Raw genomic sequence first — 21,382 nt, 5'->3', positions numbered from 1 at the left:
AGGGACTTACCCAAGGTCACACAGCTAGCAAGCATATGAAGTCATACTTTTCACGTTTACACTGGATTTCACACATATTTCCAATTCCTTTGTTCCTTATATCCAATTTTCACAATCTTTTTCTTCCTTTAAGGTGCAGCTCTGGTGCCACCACTTCTATGTAGATGGTCCTGATTCCCTCTAACCCCCTCTAGCTTAAAGTATTTTCTCCTTTTTTCAAATTAGCTTAGAGATCTGTTTGGGTGATGCTAGAGGGTCACTACAGTAGGTTCCTGGTCTCCTAAGGCAGATTTAAGTGGACAAGGTTAGCCACAGATCTTAATGACAAAAATGATCATACCTAGAAGATGCCATCTTTCCAAGAATAAAAGAACTCTGCTAGCAATGAGGGCATCTTACATAAGGCTTGGAAAGGGGCTAAGGAGTGCCAGTTCCTGAACTATCTTTTCCTCAGTATTCCAGCCCCCTGAACAAGTTCTGTAGGTTTAATTTTTTTTTAATTACCTCCCTTATTACTTTTTGCCTCTCCAGTCTCCCAAAAAGAAGCATTTGTGATATAACAGGGCAACTGCTTCAATCACTCCACTTTTTGAGGCCTGAGGGAAGCCCTGTCACCTCTCTCATATTTCCATTGCCTTCTAGCTTTTTGGAGGGGAGGGGACGTAGGGGAGGGTGTCCTTTTGATGTCTCTATAGCTGAAAACTGCTCTCCAAAACTACTCCCCTAGGGTGGCTAGGTGGCACAGTGAATAGAGCACCGGCTCTGGAGTCAGGAAGACCTGAGTTCAAATCCGGCCTCAGACACTTAACACAAAAACTAGCCGTGTGACCTTGGGCAAGTCACTTAACCCCAATTGCCCTCCGAAAAGCAAAAGCAAAGAAAAAAAACATTACTCCCCAATTCTCTTCTCCAAGTGGGTAGAAATAGAGCTCCCAGGGTCTTTAGTGATTTAGGCCTCTATACCATGACAGTAGGAACAAGTCTTGTCAGAAGAAATGTCACCTCTATATCAGTACTTTACACCTTTCATTCCCCTTTCTAGCATATCTTACTTATCTGTGTACACAAATAAACATACACAGACCTGTGTAGAGCTTGTGTCATTATAATATTACCCTTTTGAGAGCAGGTCCTGTAATTATATTTATTTCTGTTGCTCCTGCATTTAACACAGTGCCTGACACATTTTAGTAACTAGTTAAATGCTTTCTGTATGTTAAAAAGGTTTTATTTTTTTTGGACAAGGGAAAGTAAAGCGTTTGGGGTTAAGTGAATTGCCTTGCTAGTGTCAAGTGTCTGAAGACAAATATGAATTCAGGTCCTTCTGACTCCAGGGTCGATGCTCTATTCATTGTACCACCCAGCTGCCCCAATATATGTTTCTTATTAATTTGAGGGGTAGGGTCTAGAGCTGTGACTTCCTTGGTATGGGGGCCACCCAGATAAGGAAACGCCCTCTACCCAGGTAAATTGGCATTTTCTCTGAAACATTGTCTTAGAGAATTGCTTAGATTATATCGTGGTTAAATAACTTTCCCAAGGCACACAGGTAATATTAGTAAGAGATATAACTTGAACTCAGGTCTTCTATCTCCATGGCTAGCTCCCTTCTAGAACTACCTCACTGCCTCTCTATTTAAACATAACTCACATCTATGTTGCATTATAATGTTTACAAAGTTCTTTCTTGATAACAATTCTGTGAAATAGCTAAAATACCTAATAGTTTCTCCATTTTAGTGTTAAATTCACTGAAGTTGAGGAAGATTGTGATTTCCCCAGTGTCTCTCAGTATATGATAGTATTCAAACCCAGAGATATCTTGATTCCAAATCCAGAATTCTTTCCATAATGCTTTTGTTGCCTCTAATAAATGAAAGAATGAATGAACAAAGGGAGGAAATAGTAATCCTGACTACCGTTATTGCATACAGTGTGAAGTTTTCCCAAATATACATGTCATTTTAACTCAACATATAACAAACATCTTTGTATACTGAAATGTTTGAATAATTTTAATCAAAGTAGATTGATGGAAGGATGGGAGAAGGGGTCATTTTATGGGGGGGGGGTTCTGTGGGTGAGGGTACATGAGAGAGACAGAGAAACGCAGAGAAACAGAAATACAGATAGAGACAGAGCCAAATGAAGAGACACAAAACTAGAGACCAACACAAAGACAGAAATAGAGAAAGATAGTTGTTTTGGGTACAGATGAATTTTCCTTCATATGAGGAAACTCTATATACATGCATTAGCAGATTGCAGACTGATCTAAAATTCGAGAGTTGCCATTTTAATGTCTCTAAAGATAACTACTTTTTATGATTGGCATTTAAGGCTCTAACTTCTGCAATAGAAGCCAAATTGCTAATGTCAGTCCTCTAGGTCCAGTACCTCTCCTTTCAAATAAGATCTTCACTGTGTCTCTATGACACAGCCGTGAGAGTTTTTCAGTCACCTCAAATCTAGATTTGATACATAAACATCTTCCTACACAAATTAACTTTAACTTCTAAGAATCGAATTTCTATTTGCAAATACCTAAGAAGTATGAATCACTTTTAAACTCGCCCACCTAACTGTACAGACCCTGAAGACTTAAAAATATTAACACTCAAGCAATAACAAGTCACTTTCACGTTTTTCAAGAGATACTGAAACAACTGAAGGGAGTTTACCCAACATTTCCTTTCTAATTTCAGTATGAATAAAATCAGCCATACAAAAAAATGGTCATCTAAGCCTCAGAAGAAAATTCTAATTAGCTTCCCAAGTGAAATAATACTTTAAACTGCAACCAGTAAGCACTAAACATTGCTTTATTATAATGTGCAGTTTCCATAGTCTTTCAAATGAACACACTGTAAGAAGCAAGCCTACCCTCCACAGGAAAAGAAGTACAAATTCACTTTGATAACTGATCACTAAGGTAACATTTTAACATAATAATTTTATTTTTTCCATCTGTGTTATTTAGCTACTGTAAATGCCATTGTAATAGCTTTCACGTTCTTACTGGAGATCCCAGTTTATTTTGGAAAAGGGTTTTTTTTTTTTTTGGTGACATCAGATGTCTTTGATTCAAGGGCAATGCTACCTCCTGGTCTCAATGGATCAAAGCACGTAAAAAACACATAAGCATTTTGCAGGTAACTCAGGAACAATAAGATTAGTGTTTTAGATGATTTCCCAGGTAGAAGATAAAAGCCAAAATCCTAGAATCCTTACTCTAAAACATCTATGCTGAGTCCTAGAGAATCATACCTCTCTCATATATGATCTTCCTGCTATAAAAACGTTAAATCTAGAAGAGAGGTCTTCTGGATGACTTCGAAAGAACTGATTAAATTTCCAGTGTGAGCACTTATAACTTAGAAATCAGAAAATGCTACAAATAGGGGCTTGATTTCTTATTTTGTTGATTTCTAAGTTTAAGTTTAATAAATAATGCAGATCAAACTTAAATTTGTTGGTTGTATTTTTTCTTCCTCCCTGGAGAGGATTTCTTTAAATATTAACCAGGATAATTCTCCTTAAAGGAAAACTTAGATCCCCCTTTTCTATACATGTTGAAACTGCAGCACAGAGAAAATTTTAATTTCCCAGGGTTAACACAGGTGGTAACAGTTGTTTTTTCAGCTATGTCTGACTCTTTGGGACCCCATTCAGGATTTTCTTGGCAGAGATACTGGACTGGTTTGCCATTTCCTTCTCAAGCTCATTTTACAGATGAGGAACCCGAAGCAAACTAGGTTAAGTGGCTTGCCAAGGGCACATACATAGCTAGTAAATGTCAGATTTGAACTCAAGAAGTTCCAGACTATAGGCCCGCCACTCTATCCACTGCACCCCCTAGCTGTCCCAGTAAGTGGCACAGTGAGAAGTTAAATCCAGAACCTAACTTCAGGTCCTGTATTCACACCATTGTAACATATTGCATCTCTGGAATGAGAGAGTACCCATCATAAATCATTTTAGAGAATAGAAAACTTCAGAAATGAGAAGTTAAATCACTTGTTTAAGGTGGTCACAAACCTAATTATAGAAAGAGTTTGAGTTAGAATCTAGATCTTCCTAGCCCAAATTTAGCATGATTTTTATGACACCAGAATATGATGGTGAAAATGTAATAGGCCTAGTCATTTGTTTACCATAAGAAATGCCAGAGATTGCTTTGATTTCCTGGGAAACATGTTGAAGGGACCAAATGAATATCAGTCCATGGAAAGTAAATGCTTTCTAGGGTCAGATCTACCTGTATTTTGGCTACCCAAGGTTTCAACTACAGCACAACCAGAGGAAATGGGAAAACTTCTTTCTCAAAATTTTTATTCAGTGAAATCACCTGGCTTACCTGGAAGTGTTTGTTTTTGGTGCAAATGGAAACTTTCATTTCATTAACCCGATCAAGTATCAAAACTTTTACTCTGTTCATTGGCTGGTGAAATGTTCCATTTGCACTAAAATGATGCCATACAGCCAATGGATAGGAACTTTTAGTGCCAATTTGCTTAATTCTTCCCAGGCAAGGCCAATATTCTTTGTATACCATATTATTAGCAAAGGCAAGTCCATCTGAATCTTAAAATAAAGCAATGGAGGCATATTTGTTTTATCCAATACATATTTGTAAGTTTTCAGTGATGTACAAAGTCGGGGTGCAATAAATGCTTAATGAATGAATAGGATTTATGCATGACAGCATTCTAATTTTCATGGATGTAAAAAAGAGTATTTTTCAATCAGGATTTCTGACAGCCTATGTTACTAGTAGCTCTAGTATTACTATAGGTTTCTCATATATATATACATACATACACACATATATATATATACACACACACACATATACATATAATTCTTCTTTAAAAGAGTGGTCAAAATTACATGAAAAAGTTAGCCATGGCTGGTAGCAGTTATGTATCTGGAAACTAGTAAACTAAAACAACCATTGAATGACCTGAAATCCCTCTCATTATAATTAACAAATTTTTGTAAATATATCTTGTAATTCTAATAGATGATAAAAAAAATCCATGCACTAAGGTTTTGCTTGTTTTTTATCTTGCTAAATGGACTATAGCTCCCCTCCCCATACTTAAATAAGGATGGTTTTAGCCAAAGCAAGGGAATTACAACTGAATGATGATAAACATTTTTTTTTCAAAACTGAGTTTTAGTTATTAAAAGAGGAGACTTAGTAGGGAGATCACAGTTGGCATCAAGTGTTTAAAGAGATAATAATATGTAGAAGGACTATTAGACTAACTCTGAGTGATGCTGGAAGGCAGTCCTTGGACCAATGGATGAAAGTTATATAGAAACTGATTATAGTTCAATTAAGTGAGAATTTGTAAAGCCTTTGGACTATTTGAAAATGGGATGTATTACCTCATGAGCTAATGAGTTCTTTATAATAAAAGATGATTAAAGAAAATGGTTGAAAACTTGTCAGGAATTCTGCAGCAGGAATGCAATTAATTGTACTCAATGGTCTCTAAATACTTTCAAATCAAAATTTCTTTCTACTAATGTTATAGGAATGTAAATTTTTAAGATCTTCCCTGCCCCTAGGTTAAGTGCACCTGGAGCCTGTGGTGGGAGCCTGGTTTTCAGGAATGCCCACACCTTGGTGCTTTGTGATTGGGCAGTGGGTCAAGCGGGTGGTTATATTCTCTGACCCAGGAGAAGGCTATATAATCCCTGATGTGAGACTTTGTTTTGGGGCTCACTTTGAGAAGTGCTGTGTGATTTGACCAGAAGAGACTCTGGGCAGCCGTTGAGAGACCCCTGGCTTTGAAAACCCAGATGTTGATGCTTCTATCTCTAGTAATTAACTAGGTATGGATGTCATGGTCAAGACAGTTGGAGGCCTGTCTGCTTGACATGTTCTTCTGTTTTCTTGTAACTTTTGTCTGTATACTCTGAAGTTTGGGGTGCTGACTTTTTCCCCTGAACAAGGTAAATGATATATTTGATTAATTAAAACAAGGTTGTTAACCTGTTTTGAGTTGCTTTCCTTTAGAAAAGCAGATCTAAGAATCTGTGTTGGTAGCCACCCTGCAGGCAGCTCACCATTCCTGCTCTCAGCTCAGCGAAGTCAGCATGCAGGCTGTTCTCTCCTGTTCCATGGCTCCACAGAGTCACAGCTACCACAACTGGGAAACAAACAATTATCCCAGCCCCCATATTTTCCTTTTACTCTGCAGATCCTGTTTGTGATGCCATTTTGTAGCAGCAAGCACCCCAGCGTAGCTGCCAACACAGGTTCTTAGAACTGCTTTTCTAAAGGAAAGCAACTCAAAACAGGTTAACAACCTTGCTTTAATCAACCAAATATATCATTTACCTTGTTCAGGGGGAAAAAGTCAACACCCCGAACTTCAGAGTACACAGACAAAAGTTACAAGAAAACAGAAAAACATATCAAGCAGACAGGCCTCCAACTGTCTTGACCATTACATCCATACCTAGTCAGTTACCAGAGAGGGAAGCATCAAAATCTGGGTTTTCAAAGCCAGGGGGCTCTCAAGGCTGCCCAGAGTCTCTTCTGGTCAAATCACCCAACACTTCTCAAAGTGAGCCCCAAAACAAAGTCTCACATCAGGGATTATATAGCCTTCTCCTGGGTCAGAGAATGTAACCAAGCTCTTGACCTACTGCCCAATCACAAAGCACCAAGGTGTGGGCATTCCTGAAAAACAAGCCCCCCACCACAGGCTCCAGGTGCGCTTAACCTAGGGGCAGGGAAGATCTTAAAAATTTACATTCCTATAACATTTAAGTGAAATCTAGTCTTTGGCAAATATCTGCTTCAAAATGGCAAATTTCCTTCAAACTTAAAAATCATCTTATTTGTATTTTAAGTCCTTCTCTGTTACAACAAAACTTTATTTTCCCCAGTATGGGCTTATTCTATGGACCAAATCATATCACATTAATTGAAACCAGAGAGTGTCTCATGGTGATTCAAGTCTGGTATTTCATATTTAATCTATAATACAGGAATTAGCTCTTTTACCCAGTATGAACCTTGGGAGGGGTTTCCCTATATTTCATTTTTTTTAAGTTTATTATTTCAGAAGCAATGAGTTAAAGCTCTGGTTCTTATATGAAGTAAAACATCAGAAAAGAACATGATACACATAGGAATAGGACAAAAGGCTACCATAGAATCTGTCTCTGCTAAAATTCTTAAAATCTTTGTGACGATTCATCTAATTCTGAGTTTAGAATATACTATATTCTGTGATCATCTGCCTCCCCAAAGAAATTTAGGTGATAGAAACCACTTTGTAAAATGTAGAAAGGCTTCTTGAATACCTTGTAGAATCCAGAAAAGACAGAATATAGAATCATGAAATAGCTACAACAAATATTCTTTAAGAATCTCAGACCAATAAATCAATAAGCATCGATTAAGTAACTACTATGAGCCAGTGATTTTGTTAGGCACAAAGAAGTACAAAGACAAAAATCAGATAGTCTCTGACCTCAGAGCGTTTACATTAGGGTGAGAAAAGGGAAGGGGTTGGGAAAAGTATTTTAAGTAATAATGGTAAAGAGGAAAATGGTACTATTATTAATGTCCTGAGAGTGACTGCAGCTAAAAAGAATAACTATAAATAGGTCTGACACCCACATAAGGATATATATCTCCCATCTAATGTTTCTCTTCACAGATTTTACATGCAACTTGAGAAAATACCAATAAACTGTCCAACTTTGGTATATATTGCCTGAACCATACTTAATAATAAGCTATAAGCTCACAGAATAAAAAGATTACAGAGACAGAGAGAGAGAGACAGAGAGAGAGAGAGACAGAGAGAGAGAGAGAGAGAGAGAGACAGAGACAGAGACAGAGACAGACAGACAGAGACAGAGACAGAGACAGAGAGAGACAGAGACAGAGAGAGACAGAGAGAAACTAACACTGCTACCTAAGAAAACTTTCTGGTAAACGTAAGATGGAGGCGAGTGGGTGGGGATCTGGTAAGCAGATGAGTGTGTATTATAAAGCAAAATTTATTAAAGGATGTTATTTAAGTATTGCTGTTGCTGTTCAACTCTTTGTGAGGCTGTGAGCCTACCATGCTGTCCATGGGGTCTTCTTGGCAAAGATACTGGAATGGTTTTGTTACTCCACTAGATAAAGGCAAACTGAGGTTAAGTGACTTTCCCAGGATCACACAGCTAATAAGTGTCTGAGGTCACATTTGAACTCAGGTCTTCCTGAGTCCAGGCCCAGAACTTTACCCACTGAACCCCCCAGCTGCCCTGGTTATGTAAGTATGATAACAAGCTAATATTCACTGCAGGATTTTGTTTCAATACTTCACATAATGGGATATCTTGAATTTTATAAATGGATTAGCAAGCAAGGAAAAAGGGTGGACAATGGCTACCAATAAAGGAGATGCAACATGAAACATGTGAAACAACTAGTGAACAAGACTATTATACTTATCAGGAAAATATGTTCATGTGACAAAGTGTCAAATTTTATAATACACAATGAATACAAAAGAATTTCTGAGATAGAAGAGTTTGATTTGTCTAGAGTTGTCAGATAAGATCTCATGTGACATATACATTTGTTTTGATCCTTAAAGTATGCATAGAATATGGATTAACAGAAATAGGCAGAGGAATAAACAAAAACAAAGATATTGGCCCAAACATGTTATGAAGTAGGGATATTAATGCAGTAAAAAGAGAAGCTTAATCATTAAGCAGATTCAACTGAACATGTACGTACAAATTCATAATAGAATATTGTACACTTGAAGAATTAGGAGATAGGGCCAGATAGTTAGATCTAGAATGGAACATGCCACATCCAACCCTCTCATTTTCACAGATGGGGAAAATGAGTCCTTTGTGTTAACTGGTCTGCCCAAGATCATATAATTACTAAGTGAAATAAATGAGTTTTTAATCCATCTTCTCACTCTAATCCCAGTGCCATTTCCCCTCAACCTCCATTGTATTATCTTCCCTCAAAAGCTTTTTTTAAAAAATTCAACATAGGATCAATGTTCTAAAAGCCAGGGAACAAATGATAAAGGGAAGAGTGTTGAATGTATTTCCTGAATACCCACTGTGCTCAAAAGTAACTTCAGAACCATAGGGAGACACTAAGAAAATTGTAGGTATAGTTTTTATCTTTTCATCTACCATCTAAATCTATGCATCTATATCTACATATCCATGTGCACTAACAATGCCTATTGGATCAAAAGCCCTGTCTCAGACTAACCCTCCCTTGTGACTCCCTAGCACAGTACTGTCTTTACAAGTAGCCAATAAATAAACCCTTATTAAACTTTTGCAAGAAAAATGCCAAATACATTATTCCATTTAGCCTAGCAGATAAAGCACGAGTCTTAAATCAGCAGTGACATATTACATTTCTGAATGATTCTCTCTGAAACCTTGAATAAATCACTTAATCTCTCTGTTTGTGTCTCACTTCCATCATCTTTCACACAGAGCTAATTCTGCACAACCTCTATCTACCTCATAGGGAGGTCTGAACTTAATTAAGGAAGACCTGAAAAGTTCTTTGAAGTCTTTGAAGAAAAGTGGTGTGGGATTTCATAGAATTTTAGAAGTAAGGCCAGAAGGGACTTTAGAGGCCATGCAGTCCAACTGTCACATGACATAGAAAAGGAAGCTGAGGCCCAGAAAAGCTAAATGGCCTCCATGATTCTAGAAGTCCTCGCTGTCATTGCTGGGAATCGAAAGCAGGCACTCTGACTGCAGAGACAACATTCTGTCTGACTGTACTGTCATACCTCTAAAGCGTGTATTTCTTTAGCCATCATAAGGGTAAGCACAGACTTTCTAAATGCAAACTGGGTGCCTAGAAGTAAAATCTTATAAATAAAAGGGATTTTTGAAAAGTCATCTCTCTTTGTGACAGAATCATCTCAAGTAGTTAACCATATCAGCACCTCTATATGCTGCAGACTTTTTAAAGCCACTAAATACAATCAAACAATAATTAAAGGATTAAAGAGCATTTGTACCTCATCAGTTCCCAAGGATTCAATTATCCTCACTATACTGATGATTCTCAAATCTATTTATCCATCCCTAACCTCTCCTATGACCTCCAGTCCCTTTGCAAAGTACCTATTAGACATCACTAACTGTCCTATGAACAATTTAAACTCAATATGTCAAAAACTGAACTCATTAACTCTCCTCCCTTCCAAACTTCCCCACTGAAGTCAGGGCACCACCATCTTCCCAGCAGCCCAGGTTCACCACCTAGGTGTTATTCTTATCTCCTTTCTCTTTATCACCCCTTTCCCTACAGCCAATCAGTTGCCAAAGTTTTTCAGTTTTATGATTCTACCTTTGTAACATCTCTCACGTATTTCTCCTTATCTACACACACACACACACACACACCCCCTCCAGTGGCTCCATATAACTCCAGTTTCAAATATAAATCCTCTGTTCAGGGTGCAAAACCCTTAATAGTCTTCCTTTCTTTGTATTTCCAATCTTTTTACACCTTATGCCCCACCTTTCCACCATATTTTTCATCCAGTGACACCTAGCTCTTTGATATCACTTGAACACTATTACTTCCCTGACTCCAGACATTTTCATTGGCTATCCTCAAGCATGGATACTCTCCCAACTCATTTCTGCCCCATGAAATATCTGGCTTTTTTCTAGTCAACAGCTAAAATTTTACCTTCTAAGAAAGTTAACAATCCCTGTTAAGTCTAGGCACTTCTTTCTGTTGGTGTGATAGTAATGGCAATTAAAGATTCCCCTGTATTGGCTTGGTTTTCAAATTGATTGTGTTAAAACCCAGAGCTTGTTAATCCCACCTGTGGGATGGACTTTTGATGTGAAAAGAAAGTCCTGAACTGGGAGGAGCTGGTGACGTAGATTTGGAGAGACAAGAGAGAGGCAGAAGAACCTTTTTGGAAGCAGCACCCACGTGGAGGCAGAGAGAGAGACTAAGAGAATTGCTGGTGGCCGCTTTGAATTGCCCTGGACTTTTGAGACCTGCCCCCTGAGCTGCCAAGGACTGAGGAGACATAGCTGTTTTGCTGGTACTTTGTCTGTCTGTTTTGAGGTTCTTTTGCCAGATTTGTCCACTGCTGAAAGACAGTCCTGTTGTTGAAGAAGTCCTGGAACCTGGCTTTTGGTTAAGAAGCGCTGAGACTGTCCTGCAGACAGAGAGTGAATACTGTCCACTGGTGAAGGACAGTGCTGTTGTTGCAGGGGTCTGGGAACCTTTCTGTTGGTTCAGAAGCCCTGAAGAAGGATTTTCTTGTTGTATGTTTACAGAAATCCTAGGAGAGGGTTTTGTTAATGTTTTCAGGGGTTCTAGGACTGTTCTACAGACAGAGGATAAATTAATGAAGAGACTGGCAATTTATCTTGTGGCCTTGCTAAACCTTGTCTCCCCAGGAACTAAGATTGCTGAGAACTTGCCTCTTGTCAAGATGAAGAAAAGACCTCCATTTGGGTATTAAGTGCTGTGCTTGGACTTGATGTAACTCTGGGGTAGATTCAATTGTGATCCAGCGGTGGGGAACTTTTGACCTTTTTGTGCTCTGTGATTGACAAATGAAGGTACTTTACTTATGTTTGGAAACTAATCTCCATTTGAGAAGAGGGGCTTTGTGGTGGACTAAATGAAGGTATACCCTAGGGGTGGAGAAGTATTTAGAATGGGGACTTTGTAATTGATTGAATGATTGGAAGGTCAGGGGTGGGGTAGTACTTGGAGATTATTTAATCACACTTAGTAAATGCTGTATTTTGAATGATGTCATGTTTTGATCTTCTCTGTTCTTGGTTGGTCACTGAATAAAATGGAGAGCACCTATGCTGGTATTCTGAACCTTGGGAAGTTGCCTTCCCTTGGTGTTACATTACAGTTGGTTATTCCAATATATCCTATATAAACTCATTTGTACATAGTTATTTCCGTATTTACAGAGTAGTTTGTCATTTCCTTCTTCATCTCATTTTACAAATGAGGAAACTGAAATAAACAGCGACTTGTCCAGGGATCCACAGCTAGTAAATGTCTGAGGCCAGATTTGAACTCAGGAAGATGAGTCTTTCTGACATTAGGCCGGGTATTCAAATGCCCACTCTAATCACTATGAAGCTCTAAATAGATGGTTACAGTATTCTACATGTGAAAGGAGCCTTAGAGATCACAACAGAATCATGGAATTTCAAAATAGGATGGATCTGAGAATTCCTTTGATATAACCTATAACTAATAATCCCTTCTACCCCATTCCCAGCAACTGCTTATCCTAACTTGATTAGAAGACCTCTAGTGATAGGGAACTCACTACATTGCCAGACTTCTCATTACACTTTAAATAGTTTTATTAGAAGTTTAAACATGACATATATTCCCAAATGTTTCATGAAATAATTATAAGTGCATCACAACTCTTAGGGACAAAAACTCTTGACCATACAAATAATCTTTCATTATTTCAAATTATTAATTATATTTTTATCACTCAATCAACATACATGTGGTCAGGGGGGGCAGTGTGGTATCACAGCATTTCAGGCTTCTGTGCAGCTTGTAGAAAAGGAAGTAGTGATCAAAAGATTAAACAATACATTATCCAAAATAGGCCACACCAGACTTTTTTTTTTTGGACTGGCATAATATATTATTGATTCATCAAAAAATTAAATTCCACTCAGATCTTCTTCAGGCTAACAGTTGCCTAGTTACAGCTCCCTATTTTGTAAGTATAACGTTGAATTTCTGAAATCTGGAATCAATTTCATCTTATTAGTTTGGGACCAAAACTTGTCTATTAGAACGGAGTTTCATTGAATCATATTAGTAGGATAATGATGCTTTAGCTGCCCTTTCTAGTGGGATTTACAAGTTTGAAAAGCCTGGTCCCCCATTTTTATACAAGCTATTGATAAAACAACGTTCGATGACAGCACAGCTAAGCATACATCTTAAACTTATAGACGCGGAGCTGAGAGGGACCTTCCAGACCAATCTGCTCATTATACAGCCTCGGAAACTGCTTCACAGAACGTCGGGCCATTGCACTGGAGACCAACCTTTTAAGCTGACACTAAGTCACCAATGGTACAAATGCAGTCATCCAAGCAGCTCTGAGCTTAGCTTACTCAGCTACCGTCTGGAATATCTGCATCTTGTCCAGAAGGAAAGCGTGAGAAACTTTGTCAAGAAGTTGCTAAAATACAGATAACTTTCCCATAACATACCCGGTCCTCTCAACTGCGTCCAACACTTCACGCTCCTTCTTGGGTTTTCTTGGCAAAGATGGTGGAGTGGTTTCTCATTTCCTTCTCTAGCTCATTTTTACAGATGAGGAAACCGAGGCTGACAGGATCACGGGACTTGCCCAGGGTCACACAAATAGTGTCTGAGGCCATATTTGAACTGAGGTATGAACTGAGGACTCGGGCCTGGCGCTCTATCTACTGTGCCACCTTGCCTCCCTGTATAGTAACACCTAAATGTCTCCCTTTTGTCGTTTGTTGTTTTTGACCTTCGGGACCCTTTTTATTTGCAGCTTTTACTAGAGGGGGAGGGGTGGCGGAGGGTGTAGCGGTGCGTGTGCGCAGAATGGGCTCGGTCCCAAAGTCCCAACCGGCTGGTATGGGGACACCTGCGCGGACCCTCAAGGCGGAAGCGTCTTTCACGTGCTAAGTACTGTTTTTATCTCTTTAACTGGTGAGGAGATGGGCGGGGTTAGTTTTGGAGAGGGATATCAGGTATGAGGCTTGCGTTCCTCATTGGAGTCAGAAGGAGCAGTTTTCTTTAAGTGGTAGGATGTACTTTCTTATAACTAAAAACCTTCGTGCAAGCCTCTTCTGAGCCTTCCCTTAAGTAAATAAACCTAGTTTTGTTTTGTGATGTTTTAGCCCCTCTCCACAGGTCTCAGCTCCTATCCTTTCATCAGTGCCCTTGCCTTCTGCTGTATCCTTTCCCAAGTTATTTGCATCGTGCTTTGTCCAAACTGAGTATATTGGTGCAATAAAATGGTAATAAGAAAAGACAATGTAATATGGAGTCAGCTCTGGGTTTTGTACACGTAAGTGTTTATTTGTGCGTTTATGCCACATTTGAATGATGAGAAAGAAGTAACAAAGAAAGCAATGCGAGAAAATGATTTAAAAGTGGCTTACAGACAACATCGCGGGAAACAAATCTAATAATTTATAAATACAAACTTATTTCTCACCTAGAATCTCTCAAATATAGCCTAATTTCTGACAATAAATGTTTCCTTCCATCGATGTGGAAAACTCCATGGGGACAGGCTGATTGAGTTGTGCGGGTCTAAGGGAGTGGGGGTTAAAACTGTCAGTAGGATCTCATTTTGATCCCTGATCCAGATTGGAAAATAAGTCTGCTTCTTCTGTTGAATGGTGAAAGTTCAAATCTTATAGTTCAAATTCTGACATTTAATTTTTTTTAAGAAGAAGAAAGATGTGGTGAGTAGAAATAAACCTTTTGTGTTTCTGGATTGAAAGAAGAAAATAACTGTTAAAATTGACTCAGGTTGCTTTTGTTGCTGAATTTGAGAAAATAGGCATTTTGCCGGTAATTAGTAAAGCTGGTATATATCCCTTCACGATCACATTCAACCTTTCACTACTGACACAATTCTCTTTGATACGGTTAAGTTTGTACTTGGAATGGAAGGAAGGAAGAAGGAAAAGGAAGGAGAAAAGAAAGACAGAGACAAAAAAAGATGAAAGAGAGGAAGGAAAGAGAGCGAGATTAAAAAACTAGTTTACCTCAGAGATCACCTATATCACAAATTATTTGAATTAGACTAAATGAGCTCGAGAAGGAAATGGCAAACCACTTCAGTATCTTTGCCAAGAAAATCTCAAATGGAATCATAAAGAATCAGACACAATTGAAATGACTGAACAGCAAACTTTTCTATGTATTAACATTTGAAGAATTATTGTACTTGAAAGTCCTGTATCTCTATCACATGAATTCAAAGCTTATCTCCATTATTCTTTGATACTGTATAATAATTTAATTTAAAAAAACCATTTGACATTTAACTGTGTGACTTAGGTTATTTTTAATAAGTGTTTTTGTATGTGTGCATATATGCTCTTTCATGGAGAGAGTTACAATAGGTGAATTTTAAAATTTATTTACTGTATGATATTTCATTAAGGATACTATTTCACTTGATTTCATTTAGGAATTTAGTTATTTGTTGTTGTTGTTTCATTTTGTTTTCCAATAACAAATTTATTTTATTTTCAGTCCCAAATTCTCTCTCTCACCTCTCCCTCCCCCATTCCACTGAAAAGGCAAGATAACAAAAACCTTTATAAGAGAGAGACACAGAGAGTCATGCAGTTTCCTTCATTAGCCATATCCAAAGTTAGAAAGAAAAGAAAATGCACTTCAATCAGCACTGGGTCCAGCTGTTCTCTGGATGGATGGAGAATTTTTCTTAAAAACTGTACTCAGTAACCCAGACCTATATGAACATTTTCATTTTTCATAAAATTGTGTTATAAACTCTATTGTTAAAAATTACAAAATATTATTGAAGTAAATGCTGAAAAAATGTGCCTGATAAGTTTTAAGTGTTCCTATCTGAAAGATTCTTTGCCTCCACTCAGTCATTTGACTATAAACTCCTTGTATGTAAACAGTACCATGCCTGTCTTATCTTTCTCCCTCTCCAAACCCAGCACAGAGTACAGTGAATGTTTTGTAAGGTACTTGATGAAGATTGATTGGTTCATTAATTTGAAAGTTGTGATAATTTTGGCAATGAGGAGTCTACAGTGTACCTTTCATATGTTAAACAAACATGAAAAGATGGATTTATTAAGCAAATCAATTCAATTTAAGAGAATAAACAATTTTGAAATAACACTAAATATTTCATTAGTATACATCTGCTTATAAACCAGAAACATCATTAATATTAAAATTCACTTAATATTAATATTTGTATTTGGTTATGAAAGAAGTTCTCTTTAAGCCATATATTGTTTGTTTCTATTTGTCATGAGGACCTAAAAAGGACATATGCAGAGATAGAGATATGCAGTTACTTTGGTGGTCTAGGCCTGTGGTTTAATTATTGTAAGGGAACCCTATCCACTATACTACATCACCTCCCAAAAATGATAAAACTGTACTTCTAAAAGTATATATAGTAAAACTATATCTTTTAGAACCTGTACGTACAGCACTATAGAGAAATAAAATCTATTCTACAGTTTATAGTCCTAGAGAATTGCCTGGGGCTACTAGTGTTTAAATGATTTGCCCAATGTCACATAGTATGTGTCAGAGAGAGAAACTTGAGCCCAGGTTTTCCTGATTCCACTGCTCTGTTAAGGACTTCCTGATTCTATCCACTATTTAATTAGGTAGTGTGGTACCATGTAAAGAACAATGCATTTGAAGTCTAAAGACTCAGGTTCAAATTCTCCCTTTTCACTTGTTACCTGTGTGTTCTTGGCCAGATTACTTAACCTCACTGAAGTTTAGCCTCCTCAAATGCAAATTGAAGGGGATGAACTAACTAAGCATCTTCTAAGCTCAACTTCAGCAATCTTTCATCTTATTATCTATAGTGTCTTTCATTTAATTAATATTTGTCACTAATTTCAACTAATTTTGATTTCAACAAGTTAGGACATGTAGTAATGCAAACCAACAAGTAGTGATTATGAACCTACTATGTACAAAGTCCTGAACTAGGTGCTGAGGATAAAAAGAAACAAACAAAACAAAACAAAAAATCCTATGAAAAACAGTTTCTGCCTTCAAGGAGCTTAATGCATGAGGGTATATAACATGAAAACAGATACATTTCCAACATATCCTCTGGAAGTAGTTCCCCAACTTCTACTTCCATCAATAGGTTGGGTCCCCAGAAGGCAACTGAGTATTCTCCTCAGAGTTCTCAATTCTAACCCCTAGGAACTGGCCTTTTTAGTAGAGTTCTCATGAGCCCCCACTGATGTGTTACCATTGACTACCAATCAATTAGATTTTAGAAAGGTGTATTTACTAATCATGTATAGTAGGGAGAATTAGTTCAAAGGCAATCCTCCCAAAATCTGATATACGTACTCCCATAGTTTGATCTGAGGCTTATGGGAAAAAAGGGAAATAAAAAAAGATCTCAGATTTTTAAAATCCATGTTTTAGCAGGGTAACTCAGTTCTTAGTTATTGAAAGTTGGTTTTTGTTTTTGTTGGGGTTTTTGTGTTTGTTGACTGGTTTGGTTTGGTTTGGTTTTTTCTCCTTCATGGAGTTCTCATGAATTTCTTCTTAAGAGTAGCTCTCCACTGGGTTCTGAAGGTTGGTGCCTTTAAAGCATCCCAGAGTATTTCCTTGTGTTTCTAGTTTGTCCTCAGTGAATCCTTCAGCTCCCAAAGTAGATTAGGATTCATTATTTCCCTGAGGAAACTGTTATTAATATAAAAAGTTAAAACTTATGGAACTTTCCTAAGATTATCCTTTGGTAAGCAGGGGTTGGGGCAGAACTTTCCCCAGGTAAAATTTCTTGGACCACAATTAGACTAAATGGCTGCTGAAATGACTATTGAAATACTCTCTTCTATAGACAAACTCATTGGTTTAACTTAGTCTTTCAACCAGTCCCAACATAGGGATTGTGTGATTATCTGATTTTATCTAATGATCCAAGTACTTCATCTCTCTCAAACTTATTAAGAATTTCTTCATGCCAAATTTAAATTTTTATTGTTTTAATTCAGGTTGGTTTAGTACTTTATCAGAAATACAAATACAGAAATTACATTGCAATTAAATGGTCCTTTATAATTCTGTGATTCTATGATATCTTATGTGAGTACTGGAATTAAACCCATCTATACAGATTTATCAGGATCTACAAACATTTTGTTTGGCTAATAGTTACATTTCACAATATTCAATTTAAATGTCCCCAGTGACCTTTAGAACTCTAAAGGAGTCACATGCAAAGCTGTTTCTGTTAGTAGTAAAAAAATACATTTTGATAACAGAGTCATAGAAAAAGATCATAATTTAGTAAAATAAAGCAACTTATATAACTGAACAATCTGGGAGGTCCGTTGCAGTGTCAGTATCTGATTGGAACAGGGCCAGACCCCTGAGAAGAGTGGGCATGAGCTCTTCTGAAGTTTAATATGAAGATGTGTATTCTGATGCCTACAGTAGTTAATAGTCACTTCCTTTATGAGATCTGTTTTCACTTTGCCCAGAAGTAACACTTCAGCTTCCAGAGTTCTCTTGGATGAGATTGTAGTTACCAATGTCACCAGCATTATCAACATTATTTCTAAATTCAATGTGACAACATAATAATATTGATTTGTATTACCTGGAGGTGATGATACCTGTGGATCTTGGTTAAATAACGTTTGTCTCAACTGAGTAAAAAACGTTTATTTTCTGAAAAATAAATTAAATCTCTGTTCATCTTTACAATGGAAACAAAACAAAGAAAATAAATGAGGAACAATAAGAAGGCTTTAATATAATGCAGGACTTATGGAAATAATCTAGTTTCCATGTGATGCTGTTGAATCTGCCACTTTTTTGGCCTCAAGTCAAATGATAATTCACAGCAGATAATTCAAGCATCACCTTAGGCAGGCTTGTCACATTGGATATTTCACAGAAAACAGTGGCCAAAGCAGCTGCTTAAGGGGATTATAACTTTTGCTGGCTGTGAATCCCTAAGGGCAACAAACACTCCTGAAAGGGACTGTACAGTGTAGATTGTGAAAACCTCTTTGCTATCAGCTTTTCTTTGGTGAATGTCTTGTTATCAGTAAATGGGCTCAGCAGTTATAATTCTTCATTAGCTGTATTGCAGCAAAATATTTAAAGGCACTTATAGACTGGTGAAGAGCAAAAATGGCGAAAGAGTCATGGATCCCACAAGCAAGTCAATCATAGATCCAGAACTAAAACAGGATTCTAGAAATGCTATTAAACCATCGAGCCAGCTTCAGGTGGTAGTAGATTGAGTGAAGGGCTTGGAGTCCAAAAGACCTGAGTTCAAATCCTACATTGGACACTAAATAGTCCTGTGACCTATGGTAACATACTGAACCTCTCTTAGCTTCAGTTTTCTCTTCCACAAAATGGAGATAAAAACACCTCACATGGTTGTTGGGAAGATCCAATGATATAAATGTAAAGTATTTTGCAAACCTTAAAGGTCAACATATATCTGGATTATCAGGCTGCATTATACCTCCTGCATTTATTTCTTTAAAATGCTGTGCTTTAGGGCAGCTAGGTGGCACAGTGGATAGAGCAACAGCATGTCAGGAGGACCTGAATTCAAATGTGACGTCAGACACTGACTAGCTGTGTGACCCTGGGCAAGTCACCCTAATTGCCTCCAGAAACAAAATGTTCTACTTTTAAAAATATACTTTTAGATTGGAGAGGAAATGGATTTGTGATTCATTGGTTGAGGCAAATACCTCCCTGTCAAAGTAGATGGGCATCTTCTCCATGACTTATAGCCTTAAGAGAACTGCCTAGAGTAATGTGAAATTAAATGACTTCCCCAGTGTCACACAACCATCTCAGAGGTGGACCTTGGACCTAGATGTTCCTGGCTTTGAGACTGTGTACCTACCATGATATTCTGCCTCTCATACATATTTCATAATATTTATATCAATATGATGATTACAGTGTCAATTATATGATTCTGAAAGATTTTTATATAAAAGAGGGATTAGACTTGTTTTGCTTGTCTTCTTCACAGAGTTAGATTAGAGCATCAAGTAGATGAAACAGAAGCATATTTAGAATATATATAGAATAAATAAGTAAAAATTTCCTAAAAAATGTAATGTAGTGATTCAGGAAGGTTTGTGCTCTCTCCCACTAAAGGTCTTTAAGGAAAGTCTGAATGCCCATTAACTGGATAGTTCCTAGAAGGAATACTTAGCCAAGTGTGGATTAGATTCTGTGGATTCTTAAATATTCTCATTTTGAGAATCAGTGATTCTTTAAAGGGGAAATTGATGATAATAGTAGGGATCATAGTAAAAAATGACCTGCTACCATTATCTTGTGAAGTCTGGCCAACCAATTGTCATGCTCAGAGTATTTAGATGAACTCCAAAATGACTTTTGAACTGACAAACAGAAGAGGAAGCAAGGGAAGAGAAGAATATGAATGTTTGTATTTGCTCCCACACCGAAACAAGAAGCTGGTTTGTGTTGGATTATGAGAGGACAAGGAGATAATACTTCTCAGGTGAAACAAAGCAAGGATACTGATTTTTTTTCCTAGTGTCTCTCAGACTAGAACCTGATTTATAACAGTCATAATAGATTCCTGATTTAAAGGTTACTCACCTAAATAGCCATTCCCTCCAGAATGGCCAGCCAGTTTCTCAGTGTGAAAGGTACTGACTGAAGTAAGAACGTAGACTTGAAGAGTGGAAATGATTATGATATGAAAGGTATGGAAGCTTATCTTCCTGATCCTCAAAATGAAGATAATTGCAAACTGGCAGGGGGAACTCTTTTGACATCAGGAATGACCTCATTTAAAACAAGCAAAAGAACAAAATATCTGAATAAAGAAATTGGCCTTCAGATGTATTTGCCAACTGATTCCTGATTATAGATGGTCTAACTCACCAAACCACCATATTTTACTTTTGAGTTGTTAGGTTTTAAGCACTGGGGAGAGTTGAGGCTTCTCTGCATAGAATATGCAATGGAAAGTTAGAGCAATCAAAATTATAATATAAAGAAATAAGTAGCTACCTGAATTTCATAACTTTCCCTGTTTAGGAAAATTGACAAATAGATTACTGGTTGAAAAAAATTGTCACATTTAATATCAAGCTTGAATTATATGGAGTTTGGCAATTGTATGGGTTTCACAAGTACTTTCTGAAAAAAGAAGGTTAGTGATGAATTGATGAGTTTTCTAGCTTGATGGGTTAATGCACTAGATGGCACTAATGCATGCCTTTTATGTATTGTAAAAATAAAATTTCATGTTGGAAAGGAAAGCACTTTACACTTGAAATGTTTTTTAATCAGGTATTTTAGAAAAATTCTTTGATATGTTATTTTTATTTTCTCATTACCATGTTCAGATCATCAGAAAAAAAGAATTAATTATGCCCACTTTGATATTAAGTGAATTTCAAATTGAAAATAAATAATTCCAGGAATTTTTTTAAACCCAAAGAAACTAATTTACTTGAGGCTAGATGCAAAATTATTCTAACATGTAAGGATTAAGGAGCTCAATACAAGTGAAAAGTTCTGTACCAATTATATGGCTTTTCCCTGAACTTTATTTATCCAAAACATTAAAGTATC

Source organism: Petaurus breviceps, unplaced genomic scaffold (assembly GCF_028583685.1).
Source record: "Petaurus breviceps papuanus isolate PSGF00001 unplaced genomic scaffold, PetGlider_PUasm1.0 79, whole genome shotgun sequence".
Classification (NCBI taxonomy): Eukaryota; Metazoa; Chordata; class Mammalia; order Diprotodontia; family Petauridae; genus Petaurus; species Petaurus breviceps.
The sequence above is the reverse complement of the archived record's forward strand: the minus strand, read 5'-3'. Positions refer to the sequence as shown.